Source organism: Papaver somniferum, unplaced genomic scaffold, assembly GCF_003573695.1.
Source record: "Papaver somniferum cultivar HN1 unplaced genomic scaffold, ASM357369v1 unplaced-scaffold_114, whole genome shotgun sequence".
NCBI classification, from domain to species: domain Eukaryota; kingdom Viridiplantae; phylum Streptophyta; class Magnoliopsida; order Ranunculales; family Papaveraceae; genus Papaver; species Papaver somniferum.
Genome location: NW_020620381.1, coordinates 4144497 through 4161770, shown reverse-complemented (window position 1 = coordinate 4161770; position 17274 = coordinate 4144497). Strand labels below are relative to the sequence as shown.

At 37.6% G+C, this 17274-nt stretch overlaps 5 non-coding genes and 1 pseudogene across 5 annotated transcripts; all 6 read right to left on the bottom strand.

Annotated features, from left to right (window-relative positions):
- Nucleotides 1-296: 296 nt before the first annotated feature.
- TRNAY-GUA lies at nt 297-383 on the bottom strand. Its single transcript is given in 2 exon segments — nt 297-332; nt 347-383. It is a non-coding gene; the product is annotated as a tRNA-Tyr (tRNA).
- A 4309-nt stretch (nt 384-4692) lies between these two features.
- On the bottom strand, nt 4693-12978 carry LOC113328869 (annotated as a pseudogene).
- Nucleotides 6913-6999, bottom strand: TRNAY-GUA. Its single transcript is given in 2 exon segments — nt 6913-6948; nt 6963-6999. It is a non-coding gene; the product is annotated as a tRNA-Tyr (tRNA).
- TRNAY-GUA lies at nt 7802-7888 on the bottom strand. Its single transcript is given in 2 exon segments — nt 7802-7837; nt 7852-7888. It is a non-coding gene; the product is annotated as a tRNA-Tyr (tRNA).
- On the bottom strand, nt 10174-10260 carry TRNAY-GUA. Its single transcript is given in 2 exon segments — nt 10174-10209; nt 10224-10260. It is a non-coding gene; the product is annotated as a tRNA-Tyr (tRNA).
- Nucleotides 11851-11937, bottom strand: TRNAY-GUA. Its single transcript is given in 2 exon segments — nt 11851-11886; nt 11901-11937. It is a non-coding gene; the product is annotated as a tRNA-Tyr (tRNA).
- Nucleotides 12979-17274: the final 4296 nt, after the last annotated feature.

The following is a 17274-nucleotide window of genomic DNA, read 5'->3' as shown; positions in this document are numbered from 1 at the left end:
TCGGACTTGGCTCTTGTCTCTAAAACCAGTCAGACGTATAATCACTTAGATGGCGCTCTTGTCTCTAAAACCAGTCAGACGTATAATCGGACTTGGCTCTCCCAGAAGTAGCCACATCTAAATGAATCAACATATAGTTTTTTGGGTTGATCCTAACTCCTTGAGAACTGCCTGCTTTAGACACTAGCAAGTTGCACTTGGCTTCCCCAGGAAAAACAAATCTAACAGGATCCAGGAAACTATAACTAGGATCAAAATTTCCCTTCGATTAAAGACTTTTGAGATGATAAAATGATTCCGACCTACCGGATTCGAACCAGTGACCTAAGGATTAAGCTGCAAACTACTACAGTCCTCCGCTCTACCAACTGAGCTAAGGTCGGATACCATTCAACTTAAGGAATTATCGTATATAATCACTTAAGTGGCGTCTGCTTCTTCTGTCGAGGTCTTATCTGACATGAGCGGGATGCATACTCGGATACAGCTCTAACAGAAGTGACTATTCTGAATATGACATATATCCGTTGCAAGTGATTATTCAAAGAGGCGGATTTCAAACAAGAGTACCTATATGGCCTGTCATGGCCTGGGGACATCTGGCACATCTAGTACTAGGCAAAATACGGTACAATTGCGAGCAATATCCCAAGCAAATTAACAAGAGAAATAAGGTCACATGGAGATTTGATAGATATAGTTGATTTAATTGACGAACAAACCTGTACCATTGTTCCACAGAGCGTCATTTCTAATTTTTCTATAATCCAAAATAATATCCGTTGTGGTTATGTGAAATCCTTACCTCTTTATAGACTTCTTCATTGTTGGAAATCTGTAAACCCTTCTGGCAAAGAACCTTGCAACAAGCATAAAATGTGTACGTAAAGGGTAGTGCAAAACTCTCAGTCGAATCATTATTCCAGTTGGCCAGATTTTCAAAACTGTGTTAAAAGACTCGGATATATGGAAATAAATATATGTGCACGATTCTCGTTAAAAGGTAAACAGTGAGTACCTGATAAAAGAGGTTAGGATTTCCAAATTGTCAACAAACATCACCTGTTTCACAAATCATTTTGAAAGGTAGGGATAGATGTTTCACTGGTAGGAAAGATTGCAATAGGAGCATCCGAGTCTGTACCTCTGGCTTACTCTCCCGAGCAACCTAGTACATTATAACTGTAAATATGTGAGTAGGTCGGTAACTACTAAACCCTAGAGGTTAAAAAAAAACGGAGTAAATACATCACAATAAAAACAAGAAGTTGATATAAGGCAGATGTTACTGGTACAGTCAACACCAAACTTCACTAAGAAAGCAAGCCCAACAGAAGCCTATCAGCTAGAATGATACAAACATTACTTCAGTGGAGGTCTCTAACAAGGAGATGTAGTTCATGGGTAAATAGGACTTTTAATAGGAGAGATAACTGACACCTAGCACATAACCGGATGGAATTTGCTTTTTGAATAAAACGAGGTACTTTAGGAAATTTGTAAAAAATGGGGGAATTTTTGAAGTGTACATTTCAAAACAGGGGTACTTTATAAAATATCCCTTTTTGTTTCGGATTTTACCTTAAACTCTTCCCCATCTCTTTAACTTACATTTACTGTCCACCTGTACTTTTTCTTTTCCTTTTCCATAAAAATCCACACGGACGTCTTTTTCCACCTCTCTGTCTCCATAAAATAATTGTTTTTCCTCTCAAACCAAGTTCTTCAAAAAAAAATTATATACATATATAGATTTTGTCTGGAATCTTCATATCTAATGACAGATTTGGTTATAAACAGATGACCGCTGCCACGGTGAGACGACCCACGATGAAATCGGCTCGAAATTATCATTTTTCCTGACATGATGCGGAAGTATCACTTATTATGACACATCGCGAAAGTATCATTTTTCCCGACATGGCACCAACATATCATTTTTCCTGACACGAGGTAAAAATATCATTTTCCCTAACACGGAAAATTAGTCGATGCATAAACCAAAATATAGCTGCATAATATATTATGCATCTTTTGTGGTGGTTTGCATGATGGCTATGCATTCAATTTTATAAAATTGTGCCGAAAGTGAACATATCACTTTTCTTGAAACGGAGGGAGTACATCGTTTTATTAGTTGTAACGGAAAAATAAGTTGATGCTTAAACCAAAATATGGCTACATAAAGTATTACGTATCCTTTGTGGTGGATTACATTTAATTTTTGAAAATTATGCATAAAATGATAAACACCTCCGAATTTTTCGTAAAAACTCTAAATTTGATACTGTTGTTTGTGCTCATTACGTACATTTTTTTAAAACCTTTCGAAGGAGATAAAATTTGTAAAAATTCCAAGACACGGATTTTTAAATATGTTATATTAAAGTTTGGTTGCTAATCATACTCTTAAAAAAATATGATACATAAAGAGTCATAGCAATTGGACTAATAGGGAGGGACAATTTTATCCAGTGTAAAAGACTAATCATGGACACGTGATCCAATCTTTTTGAGTGGTGTTAATTGGAGGGAAGAAATGATTCCAGGAGGGAAGGTTTATGAGGATGAATTAAAATTTTAGATTTTGTAGGGTAAAATGATCGCCTAAAGGTTTTTTTCTTTTTTTTGTTCGAAGTAACCCCATCATGGACTATTCTAACCATGTCCAGACCTAATTAGTCATCACTTCAACTAACCCCTGATCAATATCCTGATATCCTAATAGGCTAGTCCCTGTATTTCCATCCCTACCGATTTTCTTTCTCAGACATTCAGAAAACGGTATGATATGCACCGATTTTCAGGCCATTAATAAATAAAATAATTGTTAAAGATGAAGATAACATAGTAGTTGACAATCAGAGACTGGATGACGATAAGTCTGTAACAAAAGACCTTTGCTCATTTAATCAAACCTCTTGGATCTGTCTTTTAAAATCCATCACCCAGTATCATTTGATTCTTTTTTTATAAACCAATTTGCACTATCATGGGAAAGGAATCCCTGCTAATACCGTCACCGTTCATTAAGACCGCGTGCTAATATTATCCAAGGAAATTTTGCTGCCAATTGTTCTTTGGAATCAGAAAGTCTTCCCAAAGATTAGAGACCCGGAAAGATCTTACAACGAGAGAGACCCTTGCAGTATTAGGATCCCACCACTACCATTAACAGTATCACTTAGATTAGGAAACTAGCTAGGTGGAAGGTAAGAGGGATGATGCTTGAAAGATCTTACAATCAGAGAGATCCTTGCTGTATATAGGATCCCACCACCACCATTAACAGTATCAGTTAGATTAAGAAACTAGCTAGGTGGAAGGTAAGAGGCATGATGCTTCTGTCGCCTACCATGGTGAAATGAACATTGAAAAGCCCGGTGGTGCACTATCTGTTATCTTTGTTTGTATGCTTGGCGAGTCTCACACTGCTGATCGTTATTGCTGATTGTTTTTGTTTCTTCACTGTATTGAAAACGGCTAATAGGCTATTTATATAGGTACATTACTTAGCCTACGAGATTATGATTTTCTAACTTGTCTACAAAGAAGTCATAAACTTAGCTCTCAAGTTCCTAGATTTTAGGCATAAGTAACCCCATAAGAGTTATCCAACTCTTATTGACCGACTGACCCAAATCGCACTCACCGACCTAAATTTGGTTTGAGTTATCTAAAAACTCTACACTACCAACCTAGTCAACAATTTTCCATCACGGATCATGCATTCATGCATGAGATGATTAATAACAAAATCACCTCGAACTTCCACTGTCGATTGCGCCATACGCTTCCTACGTATTGTCTGCAAGGAATCTAACCGACCGAAGTTCACTTAATGGCCTTGCTAGAAGGCCTCCACCAGGTTCCTAATAACCTCGAGTAATGTAGAAACTTAACCCCAGATACTGCTTTCGTTAACATGTCAGTTGGATTGTCTTTGGTATCTATCTTCACAAGCAGAATGTCTTTTCTTCCAGAATTTTTCTATCAAAGTGAAATCGAACATCTACATCTTCACAAGTAGAATGTCTTTTGGCATGAAGCACTTGATTGTTAGCCGAGCAAATTGCACCAAGACTATCACAATGCACAAACAGATGTTCCTGCACCGCACCTAAATCATCGAGCAAACCTCGTAATCATATAGCTGGGTATCCGTCGGGTATACCCGACTATATAATCGGTTCCTAATCGGGTCCATCCGTCGGCTACCAAATCTACTAATGGGGCTAATATTACTACCCGGAACCGGATCCGTTTTGTTTGGGTCCGGTTCGGTTCCGGGTAATTGGGTACCCATTGTCATCCCTAAAACAAGAAGCTGAAGCTAATACAGTAAACCTTGAACAAGCTGAAGCTAAAGCGTTATTAGAGGCGGCATTTTGGACAAAGAGTAAAAGAGTACAAACATTGTATTTGGAGGACTGCCAAAACGTTGTATCAGTGCTTTGAACTGTGGAAACAACAATAAATTTCATTATCTGTTGTAGTAATACTTTGAATTCTTCTGTAACTTGAAAATGCAGTCATAGCTGGTATTTCAACCGAAAAAGGTCAAACACTATCTATGCTTGGATAACACCATGTATCCATAGGAAAAAAATAAAGAAAATAGGATATTGAACTAAAACTCATAATTTTACCCCGTTCCTTTGCTTTCTTCCTCCAAAAAAAAAAAAATTGTGACTATTTTGTCTTGCCACACTCATCATAATGTGAGTCTACATCTGAAAGACCATTCTCTAGAGCACGAACTAGGTTTTTCAAAGTAAGTCCCGGTAGCTTTGGTCAGTTGAAGTAGCTTTATACGGAAAGGATTGAGTGCATCATTTTCCAGATTGAAGTCTTTGGTTACATTATTTTCCTTGAGATATGATTTTAGTTCCTGTTCTGCACATTGATGGAGCCTTTCCAACCGAGACTCAGCTTCCCCTTGCAAATACCCAAACAAGTTTTTCTTTGCGCAGTCACTTTCAGGTATGTAATATCCATAGACACACGTCCACTTTAGAACACGCCTGCATTCGATGATCTGTCGCCAAGCATCTATAATAAACTTAAACTGGGCATCAGGCTTGTTATATCTGTAGCCAAGCTTTGCTAAATCCTCGGATAGCATTTTCTTCAAGCTTTCAATTGCCTTTAGCCTTCACTTCTGGTTTTTAACAAATCTTTCATGGAAAAATGAATATTTATCCAAGTAATCTTTAGCCTTTTTCTTTATTTCTTCTTCCTCATCATATGCTCCCTCTGCTTTAGCTTTTTCATAGACATTGCACGAATAATAATCACCTGTATCCTCATCATGAGTTGACCATTTACCAAGGCAGAGCCAGCAGAACTCAAATCCGCAAAAGCATGTCATATGCATACACCCTTCGTATTTCTGAATTGGTCGTTTGCACTTTGGACAGGATTTTGAGTTGCCTAATATCCAAGTCACGTTTTCAGATTCATTACTATTCTGCATTGCCCACTTCCCCGCAGTGTCGCAGTCAACCGGACGATGTGCATCGTCAAGACAATTCCAGCAAAATCTATGTTCGCTATTGCAAACAACATTGTAGCTTGAACCATCAGGAAGGAAGTCAACAGCATACTCGCAGCCTGGACTGGGGCACCATTTGATAGTTCTCTGATCTTCAACGTAAGATCTTAAAAGGTAAGAATAATACTTGTCCTTATCTTTATCAGAAACCCATTCGTTAATCATGTCTTGACCAACAGAAACAGCACAAGATGGTTCAGGACATCGCATCTTTAAACATCCAGGTCCTTCATTAATCTTTATGCTAAGATGCTGTGTCCAACATAAATTACAAAAGACATGACCACAAGTAGTAGCAGACATACCATCACGACGGAACTCGTCAGAGCAGATCGGACACTGGATTGTATTCTCCGCGGATTGAATTGGAACTAACTGGTTCTCTCACAACCCAACATCCTTGCGAACTTTTTCTTCGTTCACGATCCATGCGTCCATCGCTTCATTAACATACCAGTTGTAGTGCCCAAGCAAGATGGTTGCTAATGCTCTTGTAATGGAAAGCCCCACAAATGTGTGTGTAATATCTTCTTCCTGTCGGTTACGTATTTCTTTCTCTGTCAGTACAGTATATATTTTATCCTGACGATCATTATCAAAATCAAGTGTATCTTCTACATCATCGGGTATATCTAAATCATCATCAGAAAATTCAAATTCCCCGACATCGTCATCATCCAGTGTCTCTTCTACATCACTGTCACTGTTAGAACTCGAGTACTCATCGTCTGAACCCATTATCGCATTACAAAAGAAAGCTACTCAAAGAAGTAAACAAGGAAGAGAAAGGAGAAAACAAGGATATAATGCAGAATTCTGGTTATGTGAAACCCTTACCTCTTCAGCGGCTTCTTCTGTTAAATCCGGATGCCCTTCTTGCGAATGAACCTCATGATTCCTACAAGCGTCAAACATGTAAGCGAAGGGTGGTTCAAAACTTAAGGTGTGTCATTATTAGGCTGCATATAATTTAGAATGAGAGTAGGTCAGTAATTAAGGAACCCATGAGGTAAAAAAGAGTAAATAAATCAGTCGCAACTAGACGTTGATATAAAGCAGAGGTTACTCGTAGAGAGACAACAAATAGTCTTTTGTATTGACCCTGGAGAACCGATATGCAAAATTGGCGAATACCATGAAAAACTAGATAACATGGTTTGTGTTTGCTTAACAAAACTAGTCAGCTTCAAATGAGCGGGGACGGATATGGGCCTATATTTCTCCACACACTAGGATGAAGACTTCCCCCGGAAAAAGATATCCAAGAACAGGATCCAGAAAGACTACAACTAGGATTAACATTTCCATGCTCATTAAGAGGTTTAACAAGGGAAAAAAAAAAAATATTAAATAATTATTCCGACCTACCGGATTCGAACCAGTGACCTAAGGATTAAGCTGCAAACTACTACAGTCCTCCGCTCTACCAACTGAGCTAAGGTCGGAATTTCTCTCTTTTGAGAAATTATCTTACATATACACTTAGATGGGGCTCTGCTGTTGTCTCTAAAACCATCTCTGGCATGAGTCAGACGCTGTTGCATCCTATATCAATACTCTCAACGATGCAATCTGAAATATATGCAGGTGATCATTCAAAGAGAATGATTTCAAATGAACACATCCAGTAAGGTTCATTTCTTTGCAGTCGCAGTATCATGAATCTGTATGGCTCTCCATGTGCAAACCTAAATTTCACATTGCAGCGCCTTCGCGTTCATGATCTGGCTTGATTACCTGATGTCCGAGCAAAATCTAAGCAATAAAGTGTATACTAACAAAAGTTGCATGATATTTGCAACAAAAGTATAGGGAAACTTAAGTTGTAAGCATTCACCACTTAAGCAAAACCATCACAACCCTTCTGTAAAACACTAGTAGACTCAAACATAGGGAAGTCGCAATTTTGATCTTCACTTTCCTTGTTTCTAAATCAAGTATGGTGAAACAAGCAATGTGAACAAGCAAATTGGTCCAATCCCATCTAATATTATCGGGCCATGGCGATTTGAAATTGTTTTACATTTATTTTCTCAGGCCAGTAAATGCAAAACTCACACAAGCACAAACATAAACATGAAAAGAACAAAAAGGAATCTGAATTATGAACTGGCTCTTCACTTCATTTGTTAAACCATGATAATTGATAAGTTGAGAACCGGCAAGCAAAATTTCTGTATAAACCAAACTACCTTTGGCGGATCAAAATTTACCTTCTGATTAAAGAGTTTTGAGATAAAAAATGATTCCGACCTACCGGATTCGAACCAGTGACCTAAGGATTAAGCTGCAAACTACTACAGTCCTCCGCTCTACCAACTGAGCTAAGGTCGGGCACTGTTCAATCTGAGGAATTATATATATTATCACTTATGTGGCGTTATGCTTCGTGTCTCTAGAGTTACATAACTGACATGAGTGGGATGCATACTCAGACATAGCTCAACCAGAAGTGACTATTCTGAAAATGACATATAACTGTTGCAACTGATTATTCAAAGAGGCTGATTTCAAACAATACTACCTATAAGGCATGTCATTCCTGGCTCGTGCAGTACTAAGCAAAATACTGTATATTTGTACTCATAAGGTTAGTTTCTGTGGCATGGTGTATAGCATTCTCGCAAAAGAACCTCACAACAAGCATAAAACTAAGTAAAGGGTAGTGCAAAACTTCAGCTGAGTCATTATTTCGGTTCGGTTGGCCAAAAATATCTAAGTGTGTTAAAAGACTCGGATATGCGGAAATAAATATGTCCACAATTCTCATTAAAAGGTAAACAATTAGTACTTGATAAAGAAGTAAACAAGAAAGAGAGGAGAAAACAAGGAAATAACAGAATTCTGGTTATGTGAAACCCTTACCTCTTCGGCACTTTCTGTTGTTGGAAAATCTGGATGCCCTTCTCGCAAAGGAACCTCAGGATTCCTACAAGCATCAAACATGTAAGCATAAGGTTGGATACTATTTCTAACTGTGTTCTAAAAGACTCAGATCTGCGTACATAAACATTATCATTAAAATGTCAGAAGAGAATAGGATTGCCAAATTGTCAACACACAGCATTGCACCACTGTTTCACTAATCCATTTTGAAAGGTTAGGATAGATGATTGTTTCACTTGTAGGAAGGATTCCAATACGAACCCCTGAGTCAGCATGCACCTCCAGTATTCATCTTCCGAGCAACATAAACAAGTGTAATTGTAAATGAGCGAGTAGGTCATTAGTTATTGAACCCACAAGGTAAAAAAGAGTATATAAATCACAATCACAACAAGACGTTGATATAAAGCAGAGGTTACTGGTAGAGACAACAAATATCTTTAGTATTGGCCCTGGAGAACTGACATGCAAAATTGGCGAATACCATGGAAAATTAGAAAACATGGTTTGTGTTTGCTTAACAAAACTAGTCATTCTAAGAATTTTATTTGAGCCAAGAACTTTATGTTCCATCAGCTTCAAATGAGTGAGGACGGATATGGGTCTAAATTTGTCCACCCATTTAAAACAGCAAAGATAAAATACGCTGGAACTTTTTTATAATCAACTGCCTGCCTGCTTAATACACTAGCAAGTAAGCAGCTTTGTGGTTGACTTTCCCAGCAAAAAGAAATCCAAGAACAGGATCCAGAAAGCCTATAACCAGGATTAGAACTTCCCTTCTGATTAAAGAGTTTGAAGATGAAAAAACGTTTCCGACCTACCGGAGTTTCAAGATAAAAAATGATTAATTCCTACTGGATTCGAACCAGTCCAGGGACACCAAGAATTAAGCAGCAAACTACTACAGTCCTACATTCTAGGAACTAAGCAAAGGTTGTTCATTTCGAGGAATCATCTTATCTACTCACTTAGATGGCGCTCTTGTCTCTAAAACCATGTCTGACATGAGTCAGACGCATAATCGAACTTAGCCCTCCCAGAAGTAGCCAAATCTATGACTTGGAATACCTTTCATATTTTTTAAGATGCAAGTTGAAAAAATTGCAGGTCATAATTCAAAGAAAAGAGGCTGCTTTCTAACGAAGACTACCTATAAGGCTTGCAGTACCAAGCAATACATTTGTACCCATACAATAAGGCTAGTTTCTTTGCAGTTGTAGTGTCATAAATCTATATGGCTCTCCACGTGCACACCTAAATTTCATATCACAGTTCCTACGCCTTTGCGTTCATGATCTGGCTTGATTAGCAGAAGTCTGAGCAAAACCTAAGCAAATTGCACAAAAAAGTACAAGTTACCTGGAGTAGCCTTTTCTTACACTTCGAAAGTTGCATGATATTTCCAACAAAAGTATAGCAAAACTTTAGTTGCAAGAAGCATTCACTTGAGCAAAACCCATCCCAACTCTTTTCCTAACTGGCTCTTCAATGATTTATCAAACCATTTGGGTTGATCCCGACTCCTTGAGAACTGACAAGCGAAATTGGCGAATACGACAAAGATAAACTTAGCTGGAACTTTTGTAACAACCAAAGTACCTCTGCCAGCTTTAGAAACAAGCCAGTTGCACTTGACTTCCCCAGAAAAAAGAAATCTAACAGGATCAGGGAAAACTATTACTAGGATCAAAATTCCTCTTAGATTAAAGAGTTTTGAGATAAAAAATGATTCCGACCTACCGGATTCGAACCAGTGACCTAAGGATTAAGCTGCAAACTACTACAGTCCTCCGCTCTACCAACTGAGCTAAGGTCGGACACTGTTCAATTTAAGGAATTATCATATATAATCACTTAAGTAGCATTCTGCTTCTTGTGTTAAGGTCTATATATCTGACATGAGTGGGATGCATACTTGGACATAGCTCTACCAGGTGACTATTCTGAAAATGACATATAACCGTTGCAAGTGATAAAGCAAAGAGGCTGATTGCAAACAACACTACCTACAAGGTTAGTCATGGTCTGGGGCCGCCTGGCACATCTAGTACTAAACCATATATGGTACATCTGTACCCATACGATAAGGTTAGTTTCCGTGGCATGATTCTGCATGGATGTCCATGTGCAACCTAAATTTCGCATCTGAGCAATAGCAAGCAATATTTAAGCAAATCACATAACAAAGTCTAAACAAATAACAAGAGAAATACGGTTACATGGAAATTTTATAAATATAGTTGATTTGATCGACAAACAAACCTGTACCATTGTTCTATATAGCATCATTTCTAATTTTTCTATAATCTAAAATAATATGCGTTATGGTTATGTGAAACCCTTACCTCTTTATCAGCTTCTACCATTGTCGGAAAGCAGTAAACCCTTCTCGCAAAGAACCTCGCAACAAGCATAAAACATGTAAGTAAAGGCCTAAAGGGTAGTGACTTCAGCTGAGTCATTATTTCAGTTGGCCAGAATTTTCAAACTGTGTTAAAAGATTCGGATATCTGGAAATATGATATAACTGCACGATTCTTACTAAAACGTAAACAATTAATACCTGATAAAAGCGGTTAGGATTTCCAAATTGTCAACAAACGCGACTGTTTCACTAATCCATTTTGAAAGGTAGGAGTAGATGAAGGTATTTGTACGAAAGATTGCAATAGGAACATCTGAGTCCGTACCTCTGGCTTACTCTCCCGAGCAACATAGTAGAGTACAAGTATAAATATGTGAGTAGGTAGGGAACGACCAAACCCTTAAGGTTAAATAAGAAACAGAGTAAATGAATCACAATAAAAACAAGAAGTTGATATAAGGCAGATGTTATTGGTAGAGTCAACACAAAACTTCACTAAGAAAGGAAACCCAACAGAAGCCTATCAGCTAGAATCATACAAACATTACTTCAATGGAGGTCTCAAAAAAGACTAGTACAGCTACACAGAGTTGACCGTATCTTACACTTCGAAAGTTGCATGATATTGCCAATAAAAAGTAGCAATTTTGGTTGTCCGAAACATTCAATTAGCTCCACAGGAGCGAAAACATCCCAACCCTTCTGTAAAACAGGAGGAGGCACAAACATAGGGATGAAGTTGCACAGGTTTGGATGGTGAAAAACCAAAAAATAGTCTCCTTCACCAGGTGGGGTATACATCCCAACCCAAGGAAGGCATCTACTTATGAATGAACTGTGGTGGTGTCTCTGGCAGTTCAAATTCAAAAGCATTTTAGTTTTTTCCAATAGTATCTTTATAACTACCTGCTGCTTTGGAAACTAGCTAGTAAGCAGCTTCGCACTTGACTTCCCTGGCCAGAAAAAATCCAACAACGTTGTTAACAGGATCAAGAAAAACTATAACAAGGATTCAAATTTCGGTTTGAGATCAAAAACAGAATCCGACCTACCGGATTCGAACCAGTGACCTAAGGATTAAGCTGCAAACTACTACAGTCCTCCGCTCTACCAACTGAGCTAAGGTCGGAATACTGTTCATTCTGAGGAAGTATTATTTTTAACTATTAGGTGGTTTTGTCCATATCTGACATGATAGCCATTTTGATACTCTCCACAAGTAACCACATCTAAATTTTTGAATCCTTCTCAGATTCTTTATGACACAATAAGATAAGATTGCAAGTGATTATTCAAAGAGCCTAAACTTGTCTCGGCATGTCACGTTCACACATTTATTACTAGTCAATATGGTATATTTGTACCCCTACACTAACGTTAGTTTCGTTCGGGTCGTTGTGTCATGAATTTGATGGATGTCAATCTGCAACACCTAAATTTCGTACCTGCGCTCACGCACCTTTATGTTCATGATCTTGCTAGTTTAGCAGATATCCGAGCAATAACTAGGCAAATTTCCCAACAAACTCTAAACAAATAAATAGAGAAGCATGGTTACATGGAGTTGGCGATTATTTTACACTTCGAAAGTTGAATGATATTTCCAACAAAAGCAGCAAAATGTTGGTTGTGTGAAGCATTTCAATTCATATATCTGGAGCAAAACTATTGCAACCCTTCTGTAAAACAGTAGGAGACTCAACAATAGAGAAGTAGCAATCTTGATCTTTATCTTCCTTATTTCTCAATTGAAAAAGCTTTGTATACGGACAACAATGCGAATAAGCAAATTCGTCTAATCACACCACTTTTTGCCATTAGAATGCCATACAACTAGAATGGTTTTACATCTATTTTCTTAGGCCAGTAACTGCAAAGCTCACAACAACACAAACATAGACATGAATCTGAATTGTGCATTTCCTTGAGCAGAGATTAACAGAAATTGGAATTACCTACCTGATTCCCTAGTTTTCAGTTTCATCAAACATGATTTAATACCACCAGAAATTGCTAAAGTTCCGATAATTTTGTCGCGGAGACACAGAGAGAGGGATTTGGAAGTGGTGCTATCCTAAATTAAAAAACCTAATTTCAAAAACAACTAATTGAAAAGCCCTGGCTTGAAATCAAGTAAAAAAAAAAAATCCCCAAATACATCAAATAAGAGCAAACAATAACACCAAAACAGAGTAAATTAGATAAGGTTTGATGAAATTATACCTTCATCTTCTCTGTTTCATCAACTGACCTAATCTCAACACCTGATTTCAGCTTTCCTTCTCCATTTTCTTCACTAAAAGAAGCTACTCGCTCATAATTTTGTTTAGCATTTGTACAGAAGGATAGGATACTCAATCGATTTCTTATGGATATAAAAGAGAATCGTAATCCTTAATTGATGAAAACCCTAAGAAAATAGTGGCGGGAGATTTCAGAAATCGGATAGAACAAACACTTTTTGTTTCGGATTTACCCTAAAATCATCCCGTTCATGAGCAGTAAGGACATTCCCGTCTCTGTAAATTACATTTATTATCCACGTGTACTTTATTTTTTCACATGAAACTCCGCCTGTACTTTCACTCTTTTTTTTTTTTGTTTTGTTTTCTTTTTTTTCCTGAAAGATGGAATTTATTGATTAAGGAACCAAACTTAGATATTCAGAATATCATAATGGCTCTTGACTCCTAACAGCCTAAGAGGTAAAGACTGTAATTGAGAATGATACTGCCTGATTGTATGACGCACCCGGCTTTTTCTTGATTCTGATGTCATCTAATTGTTAGAAGTGCGGTAAAATACACTACACTTAGAGTGTTAGAAGGCGAAGGCTAATACGATTAGCGCTTCTTGAAAGACTACCCATGAGAATAGCCCAGAATTTTTTGAATGCAAAAATTTCGAGACTTGATTTGATACTGAAGCTGATAATGGCATATGTACAAGTTGTTGTGGAAGCAAGCAGATGTAGAATCGTTTTCGGAGTCGATTGGATCCTGAACCTACAGATTGACTCGATGTCGGATATTTTTCCCACCTTATCACACTGACAGTAGAGAGCTTTTGTCTCTTCTATTATTATCCCGTGTATGTTTACCTTTGTGCCCTTGGACTCTTTCGATGTATTTTCTATTATACCCCCGATTCCCCTCGGCATTAAACCGAGGCTTGCATCGGTATCGAATCGAGTTGGTGCAAATTTGATGCAGCGATATATTTCGATGATGTTGCCGTCAATACTTTTTCCACAGAAATCACAATCGCAGGTATTTACTGGTAGTGTTGTTGTCCATTCATTGAGGATTATTGCAGCATAAAAAATCGAATCGAAATAAGCAAGCTCACTGAGTCTTCGATTGTAGTTTCATCATCAATATCTTGTATTATGCAGTTTCCTCTAGATAAATTAATCTGGATACATCCAATGAGTTTTGTTCGTGATGGGAGGTTGGATTTTTGAGTTGTAGTTGAAGATAACACTGACATTTTATACAACTGCTCCTGATCTGTTTATATCAGTCTAAAAATTAGGCTTAAATTATCATCACCGGGGCCTACAGCCTATGGATTTGCGGTCCATCCACTTATCCATTTGATATGTATATGTGGTAACCTATGTAATAGAACCACTCATCTCTACATCTCCTTTCTTCATCTTTGATTCTGCTCAATCACGTTATCATGCACGATACTATACCGCGGAGCTACATCGAATTGATTGATTTTTTTTCTACACGGATTAACGTCAAGCTAATGGGGAACTCGCTGGAATCAAATCAGATAAGTTGGATCTATTTTGCCCTATATATATTATTTTTTATCTTCCCTTGTTTTTAATTTCGGTATAATACAATTGTGATCCTATATGTACATACTACCTATTAAATTAAATCTTTGCTAGAAATTGATTTGATTTTGATCGTAGTGTTTATGAACTGATTTCTCCGTATGTATCTATATGTATGATCAATTTCAATTGGGTGATTACATTATTTTATTTGTATTGGGTATGTGAAGATCCCTGATTACATTTCATAGATGATATTTTATTTGTATATCGGATATGTAAAGATCTACCCGTTGTAGAGGAAGAAGATAATTTTGGCGAGTATGTTTGTCTTCTCGGAAACTGGAAGAAAACCAGTCAGTGGGGAAAGAAGAGGAAGCGTTCCCAGTCCTGTTCCAGCCTCTGCACCGGGTGCAGTCCTATTTCTGTCCTGCTCCGGGTGCGGTCATGCCCTGTCCTGCTCTGGGTGCGGTCCTATCCTGGAGGCGATCCTGTTCCTGTCCTGCTCTGGTGCGGTCCTGTCCTGGATGCGGTCCTGGCCTGTCCTGTTCCGGGTTTTCATCCTATACCGAGCATGTTCTGTTCTAGAACTGTAAGGGCTGTGCGCCACTAAAGCTATTTCGGCCCTATGTATATACGGTGAGAACCAAAATGTGAGGTATGTACCTAATGCGGGGTCTTTACATTGAATTTTTGTTAGGCTTATTTACTTGTTTTTAAGAACATGCCGAATTCTATATTTTTTATCCCCTTAAGATAAGTTCATATCATATAAACGGTCAATTTAAACTATGACTGTTGATCTCGGGCATTAAGAATTTTGGTCTTGTTATTATTTTGTTCTCTTGAAATGATATTGGCTATGGTTGGATGATGTTTATCTTTTGTTCAATTGGTTGTACCAACTCGATTCAAATATATTTATTTGGAGTTCAAAAGTACTTGAGCACCATTATTGTGTATTTGATATTTTCTGCCCAAATTTGAATGTTTTGTGGGATGTAATCCGCTTGCTCGACTATTAAAGAGTCAGTAGTTTTAAAAGATACGTTCAAATAAAATCACATGTATTCCAATTTTTGTGGAAGAACTCATAAAAGATTAAATGAGTCAGAAAATTTTCATTTATTTACTTCATCCATGATATTAACGAACCAGTACATGTTGAAATATAACAACAAGAGAACTATCTTTAGTTAATTGCAGGGGGGGATATGGAGCGAAATAAATTTTAACTAGGTCAATAAACATAGACTTGACCTTTTTTTTTTAAGGTTGCAAAAAATTAGCAAAGTCGGTGCTTTGTTGCTAAAGTAGAACCAGAACCAATAAATTGGAACCAGAACCAACAGTATCTAGTTCCGGGTAAGGATAATCTTGTATTTAGTAAAAGATTAGCAAAGGCAACAGCCGTTGATAATTGCCGTTGCTGACCGAGATTAGCAACAGAGCTTATGTCGTTGCTAAAAATTGCGATACCGTGTTTAGCAACGGCAAAAGCCTGTTGCGACCCCATTTAGCAACAACTATAGTAGGTTGCTAATACCTTAAAATGGTGTAGTGTATTATTAATTTGGATTATTGAATTCATATTGACTCCGACGATGAAATGTTGGAAATTAACTCATACAGACTTTGACATAACCATAAAGGCACTTTGGTTGTGACATGATGTTTCGTTCTGAAAGGACTCATACATACATCGTTGTGTTTGAGTGGACGAGACAACGGGAAAAAGATTGACCGAATGCTAAGTAACGGCATATCTCTCAATAAGTGTTTTCTAAAGTACCAGATGCAGAACCCCCTCCTTCCCATTATGCTTTTAGGTAAGAGAGCATATCACTCATTTTACAAAGTCCTCGGTAAAACAGGATCGAGAGCATCCTAAGATGCAAATGGTAAAAATTCCATATTACAAAAAAAAAATAACAAGATGAAATTTAGAAAAATATTCATGCAGAATGCGGACCATTAAAGTGACTGATGGATCTGGTGAATGTTTTGACATTTTGGACTAGCTATAGTTCCCATGAAACACTACAAGAAAAATGGCCATCAGTGACGAATCCTCTCGTCGCAGAATACACTGATTTCGTCGCTAATCACTTTTACCGACCAATTAATTTCTTCGGCATAAATGTCGCTAATAGTAGGTCGCAGAATGTAAACAGCGACCAAAACTCCAATTTTGTCGCTATATTTTTCCCAGCGACAAAAATCTATTTGGTAGCTGAAAAAACAGTTTTACCGACTTGGAGAAAAGTTGTCGCAGATAGGAAACTTTCGGCGACCATAATTTTATCGCAGAGAAAAAATGAATTTGCTACTAAATTTATTTTGTCGGTAAATAAGATCTTTTTGCGACATCTGAAACAAATTACCAGCGATTGTATATCTCGTCGGGAAACATTTCATTTTAGCGACATCTGAGTTTTGCAGCCAAAAAATTCAGCAACCTATTTAAAATGGTCGGAGAATGTAACAATTTGGCGATATTACAAAAACGGTTGGAAAATGTAACAATTTGGCGACATAACAAAAAGTTGTCGTAGGATGTTTTCATTTCAGCGACCATTATTGTTATCGCCAACTACGATTTTTGGCGACAAAGAAGTACCCAAGGATGGCCTTGCATTGATTTAATTTAAATAAATCAAGACATTTGAAAGAAAC